At 34.3% G+C, this 24525-nt stretch overlaps 1 non-coding gene across 1 annotated transcript; it reads right to left on the minus strand.

The window, feature by feature from the left end:
- Positions 1 to 8419: 8419 nt before the first annotated feature.
- Positions 8420 to 8526, minus strand: LOC127789382 (small nucleolar RNA R71). The gene has a single exon (XR_008020558.1). It is a non-coding gene; the product is annotated as a small nucleolar RNA R71 (small nucleolar RNA).
- Between the last annotated feature and the right edge of the window lie 15999 nt (positions 8527 to 24525).

Raw genomic sequence — 24525 nt, forward strand, 5'->3', positions numbered from 1 at the left:
AATTATTGTTGGAAAATAGCATTAATTGAAAGGCAAGTCACTCATTTAGAGGTAGGGTCATGATGCGCTTTGTCGTCTTTTTAAAAATTTTGTCTGCACAATATAAAGGTGGAGCCCACAAAGAGAATAGTCATTTTTTGAAAGTCTACTCCAGATGTGTATAAATTGTGACTGTATCTGAATTTACTTGAAAGACGAATCAAGGGGAGACTGCTTTCCCCAGGATTAATCAAACGAAATTTGAACACCTGAGTCATAAAGAAAAAAAAAAGAATATTGGCAAGACTTTATTAATTTAAATGACTACGTACTAGCTACATTTTGAGCAACGATGGTGCTACCAGCCATTTGCAATATACTTTTTCTATTTACTTTCTTAGCCATGGTTGAGGTAATGTAGTTTGAGTAAACTCATCTAATTCCAATTCATAAAAATTTTTTGATCCCTTGTTATAATTTTAATCTCCTTTGGATTAAGTTAATTGGTAATTGATCTTGTGCTCTTATCCTTTTGTCCTGCGCATAGATTTCAAGACAATGAAATGGGCTTTTAATAAATCCCAATTAATCTTTTTACACGAGGTTATGTAAAAATAAGAATATAACTGGATCTTATAAATTATCTTTTTAAGTTGAATATAAATAAAGCTAATTAAGGCCATTTACATCCCCATAGCTATAGGCAGCAGTATCAATATGTTTGTGTCAGGAACTCTCATATTCTATAAAGGGATTCATATTTCATTTTCCTTATTCCTTTTTTTTTTTTTTTTATAATTCAGCTATAGGCAGTTGTACCTTCAAGCTGCTGCTTGAATTGTACCCTGTAGTACCTTGAATATATATAGATAGCTAAGTCAGCTAAGGAGGAGATCCTAGTAGAATTCAAATATTTAAGACATTCTCTTTCTTCTTTGTTCTTCTATCCTTTTCATCCCAAATTTTTCTTTAATTTCCTATAATTGCAGAAGAATTGCTTGTCGAATCCTGACAATTGGTATCAAAGCAACGATTCTCAGCTTAGTTCTAGAATCAATCAACGACATGAATGGTGGTTGGTACCTTGATGAAACAGATGGAGTTGTAACTATTATAGGTGATCGCCTCTATATCGGAGTTGCAAGGTCAAGAATGAGTGATAGAAGAGATGATGGAGCAGAAGGTCGATGCGATGAAAAGAAACATGTGTGCAAAGGCAATGTAGACACCCATAAAGGTTAGTACTTTAAGCGAGGAAGTTGGTAATCAAATTCATGACTGAATACGAAATTTCATGCTGATGTTTGCTCAACAGAACCAAGTGAGGTTGTTGCCTGATTTTCCTCTTAGGGAACAGACTAATCTGATCCTCCTAGGATTTGGACCAGCTCGAGTTTCGAAGAACTAGAGGTGAAACCTATTGCAACTAGAGATAATTTGAAGGAAAAGACTGTTGGCAAGCAATGAGTTACCAAAGATGCATAACTCATCGTACTTTCCCATGCCAAAGCTAGACCTTTCGATGTTCGAAGAGGAGAACCCGAGATGGTGGATTCGACATAGTGAGAAACTCTTCTCGCTATATCGAATATTGGAAGAGTAGAGGATCAACCTGACCTCTGCATATTTTAACAGTATATAGACTCATGGTTTCAGAGTTGGGTCCAAGTGCAATGTAATAACAATTGGGCATATTTTGTTGAAGAATTATGTGGCAGATTTGGAGATATGAGCATGACAGATATAGTCAAAGAATTTAACAAACTAAGACAATAGGGTTTAACCTAACAATATCAGGTGAATTTGAGGACTTGGAAGTCCTTGATGCCTAACCTCAATCCACATTTAACTAAGGCGTACTTTGTCTCAAGCTTCATTAATGGCTTGAGCAAAGAGTTACGACCAACAATCAAGATGCTTCATCCAAGGATTGTCAAACAAGCAGTGGATAACGCAAGGTTATAGGAATTATTAGTGGAAGCCATAATGAAAAACAAAAACAGAAAAATCCTTGGAAAGGGATACACATGAATTCAAGTTAGTAAGGAGGCCAAACATCGATAGTGAATCCGAGAGCCAACAAGGACATTGTACAACAACCAATGGCTATGTTGAATCAACCTGCAACAAGTAGATTGATAATGGTGGAATAAAGGAGACAAGCTAGCCTATGTTACAAGTGTGGGGACAAATATGTTTCAAGCCATCAATGTAAAAAGCATTTGCTAATGCTGGAAAGAGATGAGAAAATAGAGGAAGTAGAGGAAACTCCAGTAGCAGAGGTAGATTTTGAGGAGATTGGTGATGGTCAAATATCCTTAAATGCCTTGAGGGGATTAACTAACAGTAAAATCATTAAGGTGAAAGGGAAGGCTCAAAATCACAAGTTGGTGGTGTTGATTGATAGCGAAAGCATGCATAGTTTCTTGGATGTAAGCACAAAAACTAGGATGCCAACTCACCACTACACAACCATTGTTAGTGACTGTGGCTAATGGGGAGAAAATGACTAGTGAGTTTGCTTGTGTTGATTTCCAATGGGATATGTAGGGGGAACAATTTGTGATAGACCTGAGGGTGTTGAAATTGGGAGGATGTGATATAGTGTTTGGGGGTAGATTGAACGAAGACCATAAGTCCAATCAGCTTTGATTTTAATAAGTTGGAGGTCACCTTTGAAAGGAATAGGAAGAAACTGACCCTTGTTGGCAACCTCGAAATAGGCTTATGTAAAATGATTACCAAGAAGAAATTGTAGAAGTTATTGAAGAATAAGCTGATGTAGGTGGCACAGTTATTCTCAATACAAGCCAAAGAGGAAATAGAAGGCATGTAGGAGTATACATGGGAGATGAGGGTGATTATCAGCAACTAGCCCCAAGCATAGATATCCTCCAAGACAAAAATTTGAAATCGAGAGATTGGTAAAAGACATGTTGCAGCAACCTATCATTCAACCTAGCCATAGCCCCTTTGCTTCATCCATACTTCTTGTCAAAAAGAATGATGGTTCTTGGCGATTGTATGTTAACTATTGTCAATTGAATGTCATAACCATCAAGGACTACTTTCCTATTCCCATTATAGAAGACCTCTTGGATGAGCTCAAGCATGCCTTTGTTTTTTTTTTTCTAAACTTGACCCTAAAGCTGATTATCATCAAATAAGAATGAAATTGGAAGACATACACAAATGACTTTTTCTACCTATCATGGGCACTATGAATTTAAGGTTATGCCATTTGGGCTAACCAATGCTTCAGCCACTTTTCAATCCCTCATTAACCAAATCTTCAAGCCATACATGTAGATATTCATCCTAGTCTTTTTTGATGACATCCTAGTGTATAGTTCCACCTTTTCTCAACATATTGCCTACCTAAGAACTACATTTGAGGTTCTTCGACTCAATCAATTGTATGTATGTTAAGAAGTCAAAGTGTGACTTTGCCCAACTTGGGGCATATCATTTCAAATCAAGGGTAAGTACAGACCCTAAAAAGGTGGCTGCCATGCTTGATTAGCCTAAACTCATTACTATCAAGGATGTGAGAGGGTTTTTGGGGTTCACTGGTTACTACAGAAGGTTTGTCAAAGACAATGGTGCCATTAGTCATCTTTTGATTGATTTATTGAAAAATGATAGCTTTTGTTGGAATGCATAGATAAAGGATGCTTTGTTAAAATGAAGCGGGCCATGTGTGAAGCCTCTATTTTGGCTCTACCAGATTTTGGTAAACCCTTTGTGTTAGAAACGGATGCCAGTAATCATGGAATTTGGGTTGCTCTGATGCAAAAGGGCCATCCTATTACTTTTATAAGCTAGACCTTAGCTCCAAAACACTTGGGGTTTAAGTGTTTATGATAAGGAGTAGTTGGTTGTACTCATTACAATTGATAAGGGAGACATTATCTCGAAGGAAATTTGTTCATCATTCAAATTGATTATGAGAGTTTGAAATATTTGATATAACAAAAATGACAAACCCAGCTCCAAGGGAAATGGAAGACCAAATTGTTGGGCTTAGACTACACAATTTAGAAAAGGAAAAGAGAACCTGACTGCAAATGCCCTATTTTGATATCTTGAAATGCCCTATTTTGATACCTTGAAAATGGAGCCATCATAGCCTTTGTTGTCATTCCAGATTGGTTACAAGAGGTTACAACCAACTATGAGATGGCCTCTTGTACTAAAGACTTGCTGGAACACCTAGTTATTGATCCCTCTGGTCGACCATGGTATACAATAACCAATGGCCTAATGTGATTTCAAGGAAGGATAGTGATAGGGGATTGTGACCAATTTAAGCATAAAACCCAATAGTTCCTACATGGGTCCCCCTTGGGAGGTCACTTGGGTATGCAGAAAACCTATCATAAGGTAAATAAGCTATTTTACTACCAAATCTAAAAAAGTTAGTGATAGACTTTTTGCAGGCCTATGAGGTGTGTTAGAGGTGTAACATGAGTGACTGCTCATAGGTTATTGTAGCCATTGGCATTAACGCCGTAGGCTTGGGTAAGCATATCTGTGGATTTTGTGGAAGGTCTACCTAAATCAGAGGGCAAGGACCATGTCCTAGTGGTGGTAGATCAGTTTACCAAATTTATTCATTTTCTAAGTCTTTCGCACCAGTTTATAATATAGGAGGTGGCCAAGACATTTTTAGATAATGTGGTTAAGCTTTATGGAGTGCCATAGTCCATTATTTCAAATTGGGACCAAGTTTTTATGAGTTTGTTGTGGTAGGAACTCTTTAGAGCTTTGGGAGTAAAACAGCAGATGTGTACCGTATACCACCTCGGATCTGATGGACAAACAGAACAAATGAATCAATACTTGGAGACTGACGTATGTTATCTTTGCTTTGTACAACCTAGGGGCTAGCATAAGTGGCTTTCATTAGCTCAATGGTGGTATAACTCTTATCATCACAACTCTACCACGATGTCTCCATTTGAGGCCCTATACGGATACAAGCCCTCTTTCCTACCTGCCACCTTGGAATCTATAACAGTAGTTGCAGTGGATTCACATTTACAGTAATGACAAGAAATTCTACATATGCTACATAAAGAGTTAGCAACTGCTCAAAATAGAATGAAATGGTTTGCTAATAGAAAAAGAAATGAATGGAAGTTTAAGGTGGGGGATATGGTATATCTAAAGTTGAAAAATTCTCACTAGAAGATTTTCTCCACAGGCCAATTTCCAAACTCAGTCTTAAATTCTATGGGCAATGGCATATAAGCTCTGGTTGCCTCCTACTAGTCAAATTCATCTGGTGTTTCATGTCTTTACGCTTAAGAGATCGGTAGGAGTTTAGCAGGTTAGTTCACCCCTGCCTACTTTTGTTTGTGAACCTTCACCCCCAATGGAGCCGGCTCTGATTTTGGAAAAGAGCGTCATCTTCAAGCATAGTGCTCCTATAACGTAGGTGTTGGTGAAATGGACTCACCTACACTCGGATAATAATACACGAGAATACCTATCGGAATCGCTAACTTTATTTCCTCAAGCTGCTAGGTTGCTGTCTGTTTGTTGAGGATAAGAAATTTTAAAAGGAGGGGTATTTATTAGGAACCTTCATATTCTATAAAGGGATTCCTATTTCATTTTCCTTAATTCTTTTTTTTTTTTTGGTAATTTAGCTATAGACAATTGTACATTCAAGCTGTTGCTTGAATTGTATCGTGTAGTGGTTTGGATATATATAGATAGTTGAGCCAGTAGGTAAGAGGGAGATTCTAACAAAATTTAGATATTTTAGACATTCTCTCTCTCCCAATTTCTCTCTCATACATTCTCTCTCTCTCTCTCTCTCTATATATATATATCATATTCTTCCCAAATTCTACCTTAATTCTCTAGAATTGAAGAAAAATTGCTTGTCGAGTCTTAGAATCCTACTAGTTGGTAATTGTGACATCTTTTGTTTCACCAAATTTCAAATATAAACTTCCATACCCAGTTATTTTAATTTGCTTGGCCTGCACCAGGATTGCTTCAATATTAATCTTTGCAAGTGGTGAGCAGGGGCGAAGCCACGTGAGGCCCAATTGTCCCTATTGTGTCAGATTTTTTTTTTAAATTTTATTTTTTTACAATAATTTATTATTAAAAATAAAAATATTATATTATATTTTACTATTAGAAATAAAAAAAAAAGTAAGTATTGAAAAAAAAACAAGTATATAATGGCCCAGTAGTAACTGTTGAGCAAACTTGCTTATATTAATTAAGTTTTGATGATTAAAAAAAATATTTTTATGAGATAAATGTATTTTCTACTCATATAAAAAGTAAATTTATTTTGAATTAAAGGTGAATTGTTGATCAATATATTTTGCACTCTTATTTAGTTGTCCAATCTTAGCATTTAATTATTCAATAAATATGGTTGCTACTCATTTTGGGCTCAATATTGTCAATATAGGTACACATCACATGCAAAGTGGACATGGAGCAAAAAGAAATGATTTTGGTGCATAATAGGAATGGAAATAAAACTTGAAGGCATGGTTAGCAATCAACTCGAAATGAGGTGGAGAAAGTGAAAGTGGAACAAGAGCGAAAAGTGGAAGGCGAAGAAGAAAGAGGCTAAGGAAGAAATCTAGTGGCCTACAGTAGTATACATTCCACTGTAGGACCGCTATAAGAATTAGTTTATGGAGCTCACGGTCTTATAGCGGAATGCATACCGCTGTAAGACTGCTTTAGGAATTGATATTTGGAGCTCACGGGTCTGCAGCAACAAGCATACCGCGGTAGGACTACGGTAGAGTTCTGAACTTCAATTTAGAACGCGATTTCGGCCCGTCTCCGTCTAAATCAATGTGAAACGAGAGTTTTTACTGTGCATGAATTTAATACTCTAAAAAACACTATATAAAGACTTATTCTTGAGGGATTTGGGGAGTTTTTGGATGAAGGAGGAGCCGATAGAAGATTGAAGACTATACTTTTGGGTTGTATTTTTCTTTTCTTTCTCAAATCCTTACTATGGATTCCAACTCTTTTTTTTTTCTTTTGATTGCAAGAATGAATTGTTAAGTGTTTATAGCTAAAGTGAATGATGAAATCTCGACTTCTAATGGTTTGATTTAAAGTTACTCGGTTTGTTATTTTTTTATTCATTCGGGTTGATTGTTTGTTATGTTCATAATGTTGTTTTGATGCCTGATCACCATTGAAACATACTTGTGATTTGTATTGCTTTCGAGAGATTTAGTACGTATTAGACATGGTAGCAAACAACGTAGGGTCCTATAATAGGTAGAGATACTATTATGCCCTATGAAATCATTTTGTGATGATCACCGTGATTGAATGCATGTTTATATGTATGAAGGTTGACTAGAGATAGTTAATCTCATATATATACATAGAACCAAATGACCACCGAGAGAGTCTTTTGGTTATAATTGGATCGTCAATTTTCAACCTAAGATAAGGAATAGGAAGATCCGAGTAATGAATAATTGAATCATAGAAGACCAACAGTGGATTCACAAGCCCTAGTGCCTTAGTCTTGTGAGTTTTAAATCAAAGAAATTGTTCTAGTTGCATCTTTTATTAGTAAAATAGTTTTCATTACAATAGAAGTCATTGTTAATAGCTATATCAATGTGTGTGTTAGGTTAAGATTAAATCAGTTAGAGCAAATATCAAAAGTTAGTCATCGTGAGTACGACACTCTATTCATCACTATATTACTTGTCACGATCCGTCCACTTGCAGGATAGAATAGCTGGATAAGTTTTTGGCACCGTTGTTAGGGACTAGCTCTTTTGATTATTACTTTGATTGATATTAGCTTTAACCGTCAAATTTTATTCTCATTATTTTCTGGGTTGAGCTATTTCAATTTGTGTGTGTGCAGGGATTGAAATAGTGCATGAGCTGTTCAGAACATTTGGATATTTGTGAGTTCGATCCTGAGATAGAAAGAACGTTCCATCAAAGACGTTGTGAACAGAGAGCAAAGAGGGAAGAGCAACTGAATAATATGGGTGACAACGCTAATCAACTCATTCAAATGGCACAGCCCGTTGAAGTTAACAAAAGAGACATTCTGATAGGAGACTTCATGATGCCCCCAATGATTGAGAACCGATCAAGCATAATCTATCCTCCTTACAGGCATGAAAACTTTCAGTTGAGGCTGGATGTGATCAATCTCTTCGCCAACAACATACTTTTTTATGGAATGAGCAAGGAAAATCCACACTACCACTTGTCTCGGTTTCTGGAGTATTGTGGAAATTTCAAGTAGCAAGGAATTAATGAAGAGGCACTCAAGATGCGCCTTTTTCCTCACACTTTGAAAGACAAAGCTTGGGAGTGGTCGCATTCATTACCAGCTGGCGACATTACTACATGAGCGGATTTGGTTCAGAAGTTTATGTTGAAATATTTTCCACCAGCTAAGATCAACAAGTTCAAGCATGAAATTTCAACCTTCCAACAAGCCAAATTAGAAAATTTTCATGAGGCATAGGAATGGTTCAAAGAGTTTTTGAGGAAGTGTCCAAGTCATGGTTTTCCATTGCCAGCCCAAAATCATATTTTTACGCTGGTTTAACTCCTTACAATCGTTCAGCGGTGGACTCTACAACAGGTGGTTCTATTTGAAATAAATCAGCCGGGCAACTTCATGATCTTTTTGAAACAATGAGTGAGTAGTTTGTAATGTGGTCGAATAAGAATTCAAATAAAAGAGTAGTAGGAGTGCATGAAGTGGATGTGAGTACTTTAATGCTAGCTATGATTGATGATTTGCCAAAACAGATGGAAGCATTCAAATACTCCTCATCTGCTAATATGGTGTAAGGATCTCATCCTATTTGTGTAACTTGTGGAGCAAATCATTTGTCATCCGAATGTTCACTAGTCATCACGGATCCTTCTTTCACAGAGCATGTTGCATATGCACAGAACTTTCAATGTCAACAAAATTTTCAGTGACAACAAAATAATCCAATTTTCTCAGACGTACAATCCTAGCTGGAGAAACCATCCTAACTTTTCCTATGGAAACAATTAGAATAATCAAAATCCACCAAAAATGGGAAGACCACAAGAAGAAAAAGGAAGATGGGAAGAAGCAGTCTCAAAGCTTCAAGAATGAAGTGACCGAACCGATGCAACCATTAAGAATATAGAAAATCAAATTGGGCAGCTAGCAAAACTTATCACTGAAAGGCAATCGGACACATGGCCAAGTAATACGGAAGTTAACCCAAATGAGCAAGTTAATGCCATCACAACAAGGAGCGAGGTGCAGCTGCCAAAAATCCATGTTAAGAGACCCAGTGTGGCAAAAGAAAATGGTACAACTAACGAGATAATTGATCAAGATGATGAGCTCGAAGTAGCAGTTGAAAAAAAGGTTGCTCTGCCACCAATTAAGCTGTATGTTCTTCCAATTCCATTCCCTCAGAGGTTGCGCAAACACAAACTGGATAAGCAATTTGAGAAGTTCCTAGAGGTGTTCAAGAAGCTCCACATAAACATCCCATTTGCTAATGCTCTAACTCAAATGTCTAGCTATGTGAAATTCATGAAGGAAATCTTATCAAATAAGAGGAAACTAGAGGAGAATGAATCAGTCAACCTAACGGAGGAGTGTTCAGCCATCTTACAGAATAAGCTTCACCAAAACTCAACAATCTAGGGAACTTTTCTATTCTTTGCACTATTGGTGAAATTAATTTTGATAAAGTTTTTTGTGACCTTGGTGCAAGCATAAACTTGATGCCATTTCCTATTTTTAGGAAACTTGGATTAAAAGAACCAACACCCACCACTATTTCTCTTTAATTGGCTGATAGAAGTATCAAATATTCGAGGGGAGTAGTGAAAGACGTTTTGGTAAAAGTGGATAAATTTATTTTTCCTGTTGACTTCTTTGTTCTAGATATGGAAGAAGATTATGATATGCCTTTAATTTTAGGAAGACCTTTTCTTGCCACAAAGAGAGTTTTGATTGATGTCCAGCAAGGAACACTTAGCCTTAGAATTTATGATGAGACGGTTACATTTAATCTATTTAAGGCTATGAAATATTCTAATGGCAACGAAAAAGAAGTCTTAATGAGAGATGACATTGTTGATTTGGTAGAGAGACCCGATGACCCTACAAAAACTTGCATTACTAACTCTTTTGATTAGTAGAAACAAATTTTGAATGCCAAGAACAAGGTCGTGGACGTGGGTTCTTTGGGAGAGAAGCAAAAAGGTTGTCCATCCAAAAGAGACAAATTGTGTTATTTGAATGTGTCTTCTTCTTTAAAAGCCAAACCGCCAAGTTATGAAAAGGAAAAGTTGGTAAGGGTGTTGAGAGAACAAAAAAAAGGGATTGGATTGAAAGTTTCTAACATTCAAGCAATAAGTCCATTAATTGGCACCCATAAAATGTTGATAGAAGAAGGATTCAAGCCTCCTTAAAGATGGAGACAAAGTCAAGTTAACAACTTTAAACAAGCGTTTATTGGGAGGCAACTCAATTTTCTCACCCTTTCATTTATTGTCATTCTGCATTTTTTTTTTTGCTTTCTTGCATTTGGTTTATTTGATTTTGAGTTAGGTTAGAGTGTCATTTTTTTAGGAATTGTTTTGTGCATAAAAACAACAATATTGAGGTCATCATTTGAGTTGGTAAAAAAAAAAGGTGTTCTTAAGCTCGGGGTTGAACCGCGATAAGCATGGTATGACCCAAGTGCATTATAAAGTGCTTGTTGTTGCTCACGGTCCAACCGCGGTAAGCATGATGTGGTAGGATCGCGGTAAGAAAAGGCTTATTGTTGCTCACGGTCTCACCGCGACAAGCATGTCACGGTAGGACCGCGGTACGGGTTGGTTTATTAAAATCGACCCCTCCTTTCATTTGTGTCACCTTTTCTCTCAGTCTCTCCAAAAATCCGCTCCACCAAACCTTCAATCTACCCTCCAATCCATCGTACATTTGACGCATTGATTTCATCCCCAAATCGCACATTCCAACCTTACATTCTTGGATTGCTACGGTATGTATTGTGAAACTTTATGTTTTGGGGAAATCTTTGCATTGTTGTTCATTTTTCAGCTATGATGGTGTATGAATGGGAGTTGGGGAATGATTGTATGTGCATAGGTGAAGGAATTTGTGGTTTTTTCTTGAGGGGTTTCTAGCACCTTAAATACCCTATTTCATGTGTTTATATACAACATGCATACTAAGTGTTTGATAAAATGCCCCAACCAATGTTCACCTGCACATTGCACCTTAAGTTAGGGATTTTGAGGTTTAAGTTTGGGGGGGAGTTTGGGCATCCATGTGACTCTGCCTATTTCATGTCGTTCCTATTCATTGTTACTCTTTCATGTTCAAATTTGTGCATTATAGGTACATTTTCGGAAGTGATAATGCCGTTGAAGACCCATCTTACACCAACTGCTTGCAAGGGCAAAGCCATGGCCAAAAGTTCTAATACCTCAAAACAAGCACATGTTGATCTATCTGCCATCACACATTCATTGTGCACCGGGTACACTATTTCTTTTTTTTTCTCTTTGTTCCATTGGGACAATGTCTCATTTAAGTTTGGGGGAGGGTTCACTCCATTGGGGTGTGATGTCTTCTATTTTGTTGAGATGATGCTTTAATAATATATATATATATATAAATGGTTGGATAGCTCTACCAGCAATAATGAAAACTACATGGTATTTTATGATTCATAGAGTAATTGATAGTGATGCCCCTCACATTATTTGAATTACTCATATGTCCATGTGATGACTTCTATTGAGCACGTGTGTCGAGTTACACATTGCATAGGTTGAATACACTTACCTAGATGGCTAGTGAACTCTCTCCTTCGACCTAGTATTGTAACTCATTTAAAAAAAAAGTTTAGGAAAGGTCAAGCTATGGTAGTGTCTACTAAGGAATGTGTTGATTCCGTGCATGTTTAAAATTTTTGTGGAGTGTGTAGACAAACTAATGGAAACTGAGCAATGACCAAAGGCTAGAAATCTTATCCCCCTATTGTTATGTCATGCACACTATACCAATCATCATATATATATATTATGCACCTTTCTTCGTAGCCCAGTTGAATCGGGTGATTAAGTTCGTAGTGAAGGATCATGAACGAGGATCAAAAGCATGCAACGGAAGCGTTTTAAAATAAAAACGATCCTCGTATTGGTTAGAGTCTAGGAGACTTACTTTTACGGCGGATTACCGGACGGAATGGAGCGATGGGAGCTTCTTCGCGTGGAGGAGACGACGGCTGTCCTGCTAGCCTTCGGCTCCGTCGCATCAGAACTCAAACGCCCCCTTTCGATCTTCCGGAGTATGACTCGAACTCGTGGCCTCTCTTCGGTGAAGAAGAACGAAAAACGACTTAGATGAAAAAACAACTAAAGAGAGATATATATAGGGAGAACCCTAGGGTTAAAACCCTAGTGGGCCAAACCCTAATGGGCCAAGACCTTTTAATTAATTTTCTAATTGGGTTAGCCCAATTAATTAATTAAAAACCCTAATGAACTATTATTTTATTCTAGCCCAATGGACCATTCTGAATAAAATAATTCTCTCTCAATGTAATTCATCCAACAAGCCAAATGTATTAAAAAATACATGAGTTACATCGAGCTACCCCGGGGACCAAAAGACAAATTATTCACGGCTACTAAAATGACCAAAATATCCCTGCTACCTAGTAGCTATATTTTGTCATTCTAAGTGTTCCAACTATCACCATATGGTAACACTGACCCCACGAATAATTTTGCATATGCCATGTCCTTGACCTACTAGTGTAATGACGAAAATACCCCTCTGCGTAACACCCATCATTTAGAAAGGAATAATGTACTAACACCTTTCTAAATGACTTCTACCATCCTTAGATCACTAGTCCAATAATCCGTGACTACTCGAATGTACTTGCTTATCACTGGGAGCTACCCAGAAGCACACACTCTTAAGTCACGTTCCCAGGGCCCTGGATTATTCGATTATTCTTGGACAATCACAAGGGGGTGAATCACAGAAACTATCTTGTATTAGTCTGTCTTAGCTAATTAGAAACCATACTCCCAACTCAAAAGGATATTGATCTTTGATAGACCTCACCTACAATGAATCTAAGAATATAGCTCTAGGTTCACTAGACCACCAACTAATACTCAAGTATTAGAGTACTCGTCCACGTAGTAGCAGTGATAGACTAGCTCCATGATAATTAGTACTTTGTCATTAGCTTCTATCACAGGTCCACTCTACGCATTCCAAATGCGCTTGTACAATTAGAGTAAACGGACTGTTTACTGGCTAAGGCAAGCCATCCTCCATTAGGATCTATTGCACAATGATCTTATCATGATAGAATGCCCAGTTCTATCAAAAGATCAAGAGTTATATTTTCTTACTTATTAAGTACCCATGATTCATGCCTAACTGTGAAGAACGACCCATCACATGAATCACTTACTTAATAGCATGGACACCTTTCCAACAATTAAATGCAATTAATATATGTGCCATAAACTAAATAAAAGAAACATCATTACCATAAATTAAACAAAACGTGTCTTTAGGGCATACATTTCCAACACGTAGGGGTGTCTCAACACCTAGTGCCCTAAGGTCATCTGACTTGGGAGTCATCAGCTAAAAGCTCGCTACAAGATTCTTCTAGAAAGCTTAATGGGGAGAGGCTTTGCTAAAAAAATAAAAAAATAAAAAGAAAAAAGCAAAGGATGATTGTGTTGACACCTATATTGTGGAGGATGAAGAAAACTAGTGGGTTTGACTGCTTGGTAGAGGTTGGAATGTCAAAGCACTCAAAATGAAGGAGAACCTTCACCAACCGAGGTAGCATTATCTCTAGCTAGACCCAACTAGACTAAAAAATAAATAAATAAAATAGAAATGTAACTGAGAGTAACCATAGGATACCTAAGGATTGAATAAAAGTATTAAGTTTGGGGGTGGAGTGCAAGTCATAAGAAGGAAAGGAAAACATGACCATTGAAGGGTTGGATAGCAACAATCTGATGCGTGATAAAGAATCCAACTATGCACACACACACGTCAAGCATGGAATGAGTCCAAAACTATGGTGGAGCATTACTTGATAACTCATTGTGAATTTTGAAAGATACCAAAATCTGAGACTAATGGGAAGGCTATCCAACGTGTGCGTGAGTGATAATCTTGTTCGGGACGACCAAGAGGCTAAGTTTGGGGGTGTTTGATCAGTATATTTTGCACTCTTATTTAGTTGTCCAAGGTTAGCATTTAAGTATTCAATGAACATGATTGCTACTCATTTTGGGCTCAATATTGTCAATATAGGTACACATCACATGCAAAGCGGACATAGAGCAAAAAGAAACGATTTCGGTGCATGATAGGAGTGGAAATAAAACTTGAAGGCATGGTTAGCTATCAACTCGAAATGAGGTGGAAAAAGTGAAAGTGGAATAAGAGCGAAAAGTGGAAGCCGAAGAAGAAAGAGGCTAAGGAAAAAATCTAGTGGCCTACAGTGGTATGCATTCCACTGTAGGACCGCTATAAGAATTAGTTTTTAGAGCTCACGATCTTACAGCGAAATGCATACCGCTGTAAGACTGTTTTAGGAATTGCTATCTAGAGCTCAGGGGTCTGTAGCAACAAGCACACCGCAGTAGGACTGTGGTAGAGTTATGAACTTATATTCAAAGTGCGATTTCGGCCCGTCTCCATCCAAATCAATGTGAAACGAGAGTTTTTACTATGCACGACTTTAATAACCTAAATAACACTATATAAAGACTTATTCTTGAGGGATTTGGGGAGTTTTTGGATGGAGGAGGAGCCGATGGAAGATTGAAGACTATACTCTTGGGTTGTATTTTTCTTTTCTTTCTCAAATCCTTGCTATGGATTCCAACTCTTTTCTTTTTCTTTTGATTGTAAGAATGCATTGCTAACTGTTTAAAGCTAGGGTGAATGATGAAATCTCGACTTCTAATGGTTTGATTTAAAGTTACTTGGTTTGCTATTTTCTTATTTATTCGAGTTGATTGTTTGTTATGTTCATAATGTTGTTTTGATGCCTGATCACCATTGAAACATACTTGTGATTTGTATTGTTTTCAAGAGATTCAATACGGATTAGACATGGTAGCAAACAACGTAGGGTCCTATAATAGGTAGAGATACCGTTATGCCCTATGAAATCATTTTGTGATGATCACTGTGATTGAATGCATGTTTATATGTTTGAAGGTTAACTGGAGATAGTTAATCTCATATATATACATAGAATCGAATGACCATTGGGAGAGGCTTTTGGTTGTAATTGGATCATCGATTTTCAACATATGATAAGGAATAGAAAGATCCGAGTAATGAATAATTGAATCATAGAAGGCCGACAGTGGATTCACAAGCCCTAGTACCTTAGTCTTGTGAATTTTAATTAATCAAATAAATTTTTCTAGTTGCATCTTTTATTAGTAAAATAGTTTTCATTACAGTTGAAGTCATTGTTAATAGTTATATCAATGTGTGTGTTAGATTAAGGTTAAATCAGTTAGAGTAAACGTCAAAAGTTAGTCCTCGTGGATACGACACTCTATTCATCACTATATTACTTGTCACAATCCGTCCACTTACGGGATAGAATAGGCGGACAATTATCTTTAAACATATTTTCTTGTTTTAATAATTTATGTCTCAAAAGCTTAATTTAAATTTTTATATCTTGATATATGTATTTCTTTATCATGCAAAAAGTAAATTTATTTTGAATTAAAAGAGAATTGTTTCTAGACATGTTTTCTTGTTTCAATCATTTATGTCTCAAAAGCTTATATTTGAATTTTCAAATATTGAATTAAAGGAGAATTATTTTTAAACATATTTTCTCTTACTCATGCAAAAAGTATAAATTTATTTTGAATTAAAGAAGAATTGCTTTTAGACATGTTTTCTTGTTTTAAAAACTTATGTCTCAAAAACTTATATTTAAATTTTCAAATATTAATTTTTCATGCAAAAAGTAAATTTACTTTGAATTAAAGGTGAAATATGTTTTCTTATTATTTGAAAAAGTCTAAACATTTTTTGAATTTCAAACTTCATATTAACCATTTTCTTTAATAGCTAGTATGTTTAGAAGATGTATATATATATTGTAAGTATGGAGGCTCAATATAGAACAAACTTGATAGAGCATTCAAACAAGAGTGAGAATGTTCGAAGTGCTAAAAGTGTGTTGGTTGGTGAAATTATCAACCGTTGGTGACTTGTTTGCTATTGTCTCTGGTTGTAAGTTTGTTATTTTTACTCGCTTGTTATGTGAGAGTATTATATTTGCTACTAGTATGCTAGTGGTTCTTGCTTAAGCAAGGTATTGTATATTAGTTCTAGCTCCAATTAAAAGCTAGTATTGATTCTCCTTAGTGGAACCTCAAGCTAAATCTTGAGAGTCTCAAACTAAGTTTGAACCGAACCTCTATAAATTTCTCTTGTTCTTTTGTGGTTGTGTGATTTTATTGTTATTAATCCTACTGCAATCACCACATATTAAGATCACAAATTTAAGAGTTTTTAAAAGAGTTAAAATTATTATTTTTAAAAAAAAAACCCAATTCACCTCCTCTTGGGTATTTTTCTGGGTAACAGTAACCATCACAGCATTTTTTATAATTTGCTCATAATTTTATTTTTTTTACATTGATGATGCAAATAAAGCTAAGTATTGAAGAAAATTCTGAAGCAAAGAAAGCAAGTATGAAGGAAATTTATAATGAAGAAAATGAACAAATTAACAAAGCAAGTATTGAGTAAATTGATGTTGCATAACTTCCTATGAATCCTAAGCTAAGAACTATAATAATAGATTATAATGTTAATTTTCGAGATCAAATTAAAAAAGCCTACTTGCAAAGAAGTCTGTGTTAGTCTCGAAATCAAGACGATTCATTTTAGCTCAGTTTAATGAATTTGGTGATTGGTTGGAATATAGTATAAGAAAAGATGTTGTATTTTGCTTATGTTGTTATCTTTTTAAAACAAATAATGGGGAACAATGAGATGGTGATTCTTTTGTGAAAGAAGGGTTCAATATTTTTTTTTTTAAAAAAGATAGATTTTATATTCATGTTGAAGATGCTAATAGTGCACACAATTAAACTCGAAACAATTGTGGAACCTTAATGAATCAAAAGCAAAATATTGAGATAATTTTCTTCAGATAGTTAGAACAAATACTGTGTGATTATCAAATTTGTTTAAATGTATCAATTAATTGTGTTCGACTTCTTCTAAGGAAAGAACTAGTCTTTTGTGGTCATGACAAGTCTAAAGATTCAAATAATTAAGATAATTTTCTTGAACAATTGCAGTTTTTAATATGAAAAGTCATAAGAAGCAATTGTAATTTTTTTTTATTTTAATATTATCATTATTATCGTATTTTTAAAATTATATTTTTTATATTTAATTTCACCCCACTAAATCAAAATTATGACTCCTCCTATCTTATACATATTATAATTGCAGAAGATCGATAGAATATGTATGTACCTCTAGAACAAGAAATGGTTCAAGAATTCAAAATATATTTAGATTCCTGAATTTACATAAATTAATTAGGTCTTGACATTAGAAGTAGGACTCAAACTCCAAGCGATAAACCCAATTACAATTAGGGCCTATTTGATTGGCCACATTTTCTATGGAAAATGTCCATTTTTCATATAAATTCTAGCTTTTGTAGTGTTTGATTGCCTAATTTTCTAGGTAAATTACATTCCCACTTGATGGTCACGTGATGGTTTTTACTCACTTTTGCTGGAAAAGAAATTCTTAGGGGAGGGTGTTGGAAAAGAAATTCCAAGAAACTGCAATTCGCGAAGTTGAGGGGAAGCGTGAAGGAGAAGAAGAAAGGCCAACGGTTGGCGGTCGGTGAAGCTGAGGTTGGAAGCATCAAACTTGGTGTTCGTTGCCATCTCCACAAAAGAACAATTCTGGCTTCCAGTTCGTGGCCATCCACCGCCGAAGATGAGCTCCAACTTCGGCTTCGTCGCCATCTTCGTCGAAGTCCGGATCAAAGTTCGTGTTCGTCACCATCTCCGAGTTTCAGACCACCGGCGCATCTTCATCTTCTTCATGAAAAATGGTTGTCACCCCTCCGACACAATCATCCTCCTTGCACTGCTCCTCCAGATGGGTTTCTTTCACTCATCTTAAATAATTTTCAATTTCTGAATTTCTGGGGTTTTGTTTTTATAAGGGGAAGAAGCGATTCAAGAAGAAGAAGAAGACACTTGTAGGCTCAATCCTTGATGATTTTCTCGATTTCTTCTCTTTCTTGGTATTCCCACCCTCGCAACTCTCAACTCTCAATCCTTCCATGTTCCAACTTCCAAAGCCTGTAGTTGACCCACAATTGAGGCAGCTGCAGCTTCTTCAATATTTTTTATTATTATTATTTTTTTTTCTATTTTTTTGTGAATTTTGGGCTTTAATGATTTTTTTTTTTTTTTTGTGATGAATTATTCATATGAATGGAGCCTATTTCAAATTTTAAGTTAAAAATAGATACACTTTTCATGAAAAAAAGAATATTTTTCATGGAAAAATAGTTTCTAAACTTAGAATAGTATAACAAATTCTAGGTAAAAAATTAAGTCAATCAAACACTGTTAATTGACAATTTCTATACAAATTATTTTTAGGCAATTCAATTACTTAGAACTCATTTTTTTTTCATACAAATTTCATACTTACAATCAAACACGCTCTTAGAATGATAAAGTACTCTTACCTTCACTTCCAAACTGCCGTGACAGTGTCACCAATAAAAAGGGGACATGCATATTTGTGTTTAATAATATTTCTGAAATATGTACTAACATTGTCAATTAAGGCAATGATCGAAAGAAAGAAACCTAAAGATCACTAGTTTTTCATTTGAAGAAAAGATCAAAATTTTCTTTTTCCTTATTTGTTTTCTTTGTTAAGAAAACCATATAAGGTCAACACCACAATAACAAGACAATTGTGCTGGACGTAGTTAATTAAAACGGACGTATAAAGGCACTACAAACCACAAACCAAACCCATAAAAATAAAACTACAATCCCAATAACCACTACCAACAAAGAGAAGACCCCACAAATTCGAATAAGATAAAGTTGATTAGAGCTAATGAGGGCAAAGATGTCGGCAAAAGAATGGTGGGCTTGAATACAATTATATATCGTGTAGTAAAGATAAGAGAATTCAAGCATACGAACCATCTGGGTATATTTATAGACCTCTTATATATACTCATTACACACAGATCGATGTTGAGAATTGTAAAGCCTGGCGTTTGAGTTTGTTTACCGGAGTAAATGTTTTAATGGCACATACTAACTACACCATAAGCACTTTTGCATGCATGTATCTAAACACCCTCACTACACATGTCTAAATAACTAATTAGTTTCACAGTCGACCTAGACAATTCTCTTCACTCCTCCATATATATTCCTAGCTATTTTATGTTTCCAATCTTCCAAACAAAAGATTATACTGATTTCTAGGTTTGGATAAGGCATTTGGTGGCAGTTCATTGTCTTTATATAAATAATATTCCTAAACAAGGTAGAATGCATCCATCGAAGTTTTCTCCAAGTTGCTCATTATCAGAATACATTCAGTGAAAGCTGTAGCTCAACTGCCAAAAGCAAAACATGCAATAATGCACGTTGTGTTCACCACCTTAAGCTAAATCCTAAAAGTTAAGATCTTAATTGCACATTTTAATTACTTGTAACTTCATGATTTTGGATGGCTTGGCTTGGTTTTGCTAAATCCACAAGAGCCAGCTTGTTGAAGAGTTACAGATGAACTAACCTAACTTAGTTATTCAATTATTAGTTTTGCCTTAGATAACCTGTTACACCAAGAAACAACCTGCATGCCTATATATCTATATCTATATATATATATATATGTACATATAGATCTTCTAACATCTACCAGGAAAACGATACACAGAGTTTGAACAATAAACCCGAAATATGAAAATGTCACTTGAACATTCCAGAGAGATATTTGGTGTAATACTCTTATATTAGTGTATTGTATAAATACATTAATTAGATACACAATCTAATGCATCAATGTAGAAGTGTCACACCAAATGCCACTTTCGAGTGTCCAATTAGTATTTACATATAAAATACTATTAGAGGTGTGATCAGTCCTATGCATGTGCAAGCTAAAAGATGTACTTGACCATTAATGTTTAGATTTTTAGCTTTTTTAAACAATATTTATGTAAAGATGAATTTAATTTAGTATAGTGGTAAAATTAATTTTAAATTATTTCTATGTTAAATATAAAATCTCTTGAATTCAAATCTTAATTATTTACACAAAAATATTTTGTTCTTTTAACTAAAATATTTCAAGAGTACTTTAAAAAGTTACTTTATTAGCATAATTTAACACCAAAATGGTGTGTATGCTTATATAATAGAATAGATATAGGTGATTTAATTAATATTTTCTTAAAAGTAATGCCCATGGTTAAGGGTAATAATTGTATTCCATTTTTAAATAAGGTATTTTTATTATATTTTGTTTTCAACGTACAAATAATTTTATTAGTTAATTAAATATTTTAAAATGAGATACATTAATTTATCATGAATTAATTAAACTAATTGAATACTAAAAAAATACAATAAATGTACTTTATCTAAAAATAAAATACACTTATTATCATTTGACAATAATTAACATTACTTTTTTAATACATAAATATTTAATAAATCATATTTTACTTTCAAAGTTCTATCTTTCTTAAGTGTTATCTCCACCAATCCTTACTCGATAACACAGCTTAAGCATATGTCAATAAATAAATAAATAAATAAAGGGTAAATTTCACCTCTCCTATTTGCAATTCAGACTATTTTTACATATTTTTTATTTAATTTTTTTGTAATTTATTAGGACCTCGCACTCTTTTCTAAACAATCCCCTCTATTATTAAATTAAGAGCCTTTATTAAGTCTCTTGTAACTTTATTTTGGTATATGACTCTTATAATCTTTTTTTTATTACAACTCTATAAATTATTTTGGATAAATAACACTACTAGTTTTTAAACTTTATACTTCATGATAAATAAAATAGTTATTGTACTTTAAGTTTTGTTATGGCAGTTATTAAAATTTATTTTTTATTATAATTCAATCTGATTTTTGAATATTTCTTCTCAAGTTCTATTAACGAAAACTAATGAAATTATATTAATGTAAATTATTTCTAAAAATCACTTAATGCTACAATTAACACTACAATCAAGTAATTTTCAAGTTTTTATTAATGTATATTACATTCGTTTTCCTTAACAAAAATTATGACAAAAATTAAATTTTAGTGGTTATGGTGACAAAAATTAAAATAAAATAATTAATTTGTTATAAAATACAAAATTCAAGAGCTAATACTATAGTTTACCCAATCTAGTTCCATTTGTCATTGTTTAAATTTAACATTAAAGCCAGCTAATTCAAACTTTCCATTAAATAAAAAGAGTCATTTTAAAAAAGTAAACTATAAAAACTCAAAATACTAAAAATAAACCTCCCTATATGAAAAATTGACTAAAGCTATAAAAAAATATTAAATTACATTTTTAACATTCTTGAGATTTGATAAAAAGACAAACACTCGTTATATTTAAAAAAGGACAGAAACTTTACTCATTATAACTCTATCTACACTTTTCCCCTATCATTACTTTATAAATATTAAAATTTTAATATAATAAAAATACTTTTATATTTTCTCTTTCCCATGCTCTCTCTCTATTATTCGACAATATTTAGCTATTATCAAACTAGAGAGAGAAAACTATCTATGAACTATCAAATTTTGATTCGTTCAACAATAGAGGTTTGATAAGGGGAAAAATAGGAGGTAGAGGTTTGATAAGGGGAAAAATAGGAGGGTAGTTTTTCCATATCAACAATTTAAACAAAGATAGGGTTCTAAAGTTAGAAAAGATTATTATCATTTCTTAAATATTAAAGATGTTTCTATTTTTCTATCAAATCTCAATATATATTAAATGTATTTTATTTTAAAAAATATAGATAAAGTATTGATAAAGGTTGAAAGAAGTAGAAGAAAATATAATCTCACCGTCTTAGAACCCATAGCCACTAGTCTTTAGTTCTATACTTAATAACCAGATTAATTTACAGAATAAAAAATGCATAATATTTGAGTGAGATTTGGACGAAGGTGGATGTGGTTTAGACAGAGCTTTCATGTATATATTTTTTAATTGAATGTCTTCATGCTGGTTTCCCTCAAGTCTCCTCCCACACCATCTTCCATTGGCTAAGCGTAAACAGCTGGCGTCCAACCCATTTCGCCACGTCACGACCTCTCTCCCTCCAACACCCCCCAACCCCCCACCCTAAAAAAACCCCTCTTTTACACTATTTCCACCCCTTGAATCAAACTGATCTATCCAATTAACACACCAAATCTCTCTCTCTCTCTCTCTGAAATGTCCAGTAATATCTCGGCACTCTTAGAAATGGAGGGCCTTATTCCATTGGTGTACAGAGCCATAATGCAATTCAAGAAACCTGACTACGTCGGATCCACCAGCTGGCTAAACGATTCGCCTTCTGCTTCCTACTCCAGACTTCCCGGCGGTGATTCCGGTAGCTTCCAGTCACCCGATATGCAACTTCTCCGGCCGGACTGCGCACCACCTCCCTCCGCCCCTCAGATGAGCATTTCCGCTGCTGCCCAGTCGCCGGCTCGCCGTCGAGTGGTTGCTTGACGATCACCCGATCGAATTAGTAACTGATAACCTTAATTAATGTTTGTTTCTGCAATTGCGGGCTGGAAGAAAGCTGACGGCGCCGTAAGTTTGTCAAACATGGTGGGCTATATATGTCATCAACTCGGACTTCATTCTGTGTGTAATCATTTTCCTGTTTCTTCTCTTTCCTTTTCAATAAGAGTGGATAACCACGAAGACCATATATATATATATATGCTCTTCAGTGCAAATTGATTGAATTGTGAAGCAAATGAATAATATTATATATATATATATATATAGGTTTTGGGTAAATAAATGACCAATATTGCTTGTATTATGTGAGAAAATCTTGTGTTGTTGGCATATGGCCCGCCAAAGGGGCCATTGAGTTGGAAATTGTATATCAAATCTCCAATTGTTGCTGGTCTTGGAATTCTTCTTTCTTTTAATTTGGTTTTGTTCATTTCCATCGTGCTATATACCTAGATCTTAGCTTTTATTATATTAAGGTATGAACTAATAACTGTTGCTATCATAATTGTCTACCAATATACCTGAAACTCTTTAAAACCAGAAGCAATGAATCCTTCTGTGACACTGCGAATTCCTTATCCTTAAGAAAAAAAAAAAAAACTAGAAAGTCTTCCTTTTTGTAATCAAATTTGTTTCTAAATTAATTAGTGGGTTTAATTTCCAAGAAAGGCAATATTTGAATTTCATAATTGAGTGAAAAATTTAGCATATGCAAAAAGATCAAGATTCTATGCCTGTCTTCATTAATTGTCGTCAATATATATGAATAATTGGGACAAATATCTAGTTAGCTATATATTAATTATTACAAGAAAGATGACACTAATAACGATATGTTGGAATTAATTTGAGCCATTAATTAGACTCATAAACTTTAATTTTTATATTAATAAGATAGAGATTGAAGATCTTAAGCAAAATGGAAACATTTATTTTTAGAAAGTCATGTTATTAGTGTTACTAGGGTCACGTTAGAAGTTATGTTTAGTTAATTTGTACATTTGATTTTGACTATATAACTAACTTAGCAAACACTTCTTATAGGGATTAGATCTTCAAATCAAGCATATTTTCAAAAAATCTAATATATCACATTGCAAAGGAATCCATTCAAGGTAGAAAATGAATTCTTAGATGTACTCCAAGCAGGATAAAGGTAAGTATTATTTATTCAATATATTAAAATTCACACTCAAAGACCTATTAATTAAGTCGTCATTTTAGGACAATTTCTATATATATATATTAAACTCTTGACCCGAGATAATTTCTATTTATCATAAATTCAAATATAATAGAAAAATTAGGGGGGATTGACATTTTAAAATCCTTTTAATGTCATGTGCTCTCAAGATCAGATTAAGTAACATCGACTCAGAAAATAATAATTTAAATCAATTTCAAACTTAAAAATAATTGATTAATTCTTTGCGACATGAGAAGGGGTGACTCCTAATCACAAAATTCATTCTAAAAGGTTTAAAAAGATTTTGAAAGGTAAGATAAAAATATGACATTCAATATAATTTTCATAATTCCTTGTTTTTAGGATTTTTTTTTTCTTTAGTATTAGAATAGCATCATTGGATTAAGTTAAGAGAAAGTCTTACACAAATTATATAAATTTATTTAATGATAGCTCTCAGTGTGTACATATAAAAAATATTCTATCTAA

This window comes from Diospyros lotus, chromosome 13, assembly GCF_014633365.1.
Source record: "Diospyros lotus cultivar Yz01 chromosome 13, ASM1463336v1, whole genome shotgun sequence".
In the NCBI taxonomy this organism is placed as follows: Eukaryota; Viridiplantae; Streptophyta; class Magnoliopsida; order Ericales; family Ebenaceae; genus Diospyros; species Diospyros lotus.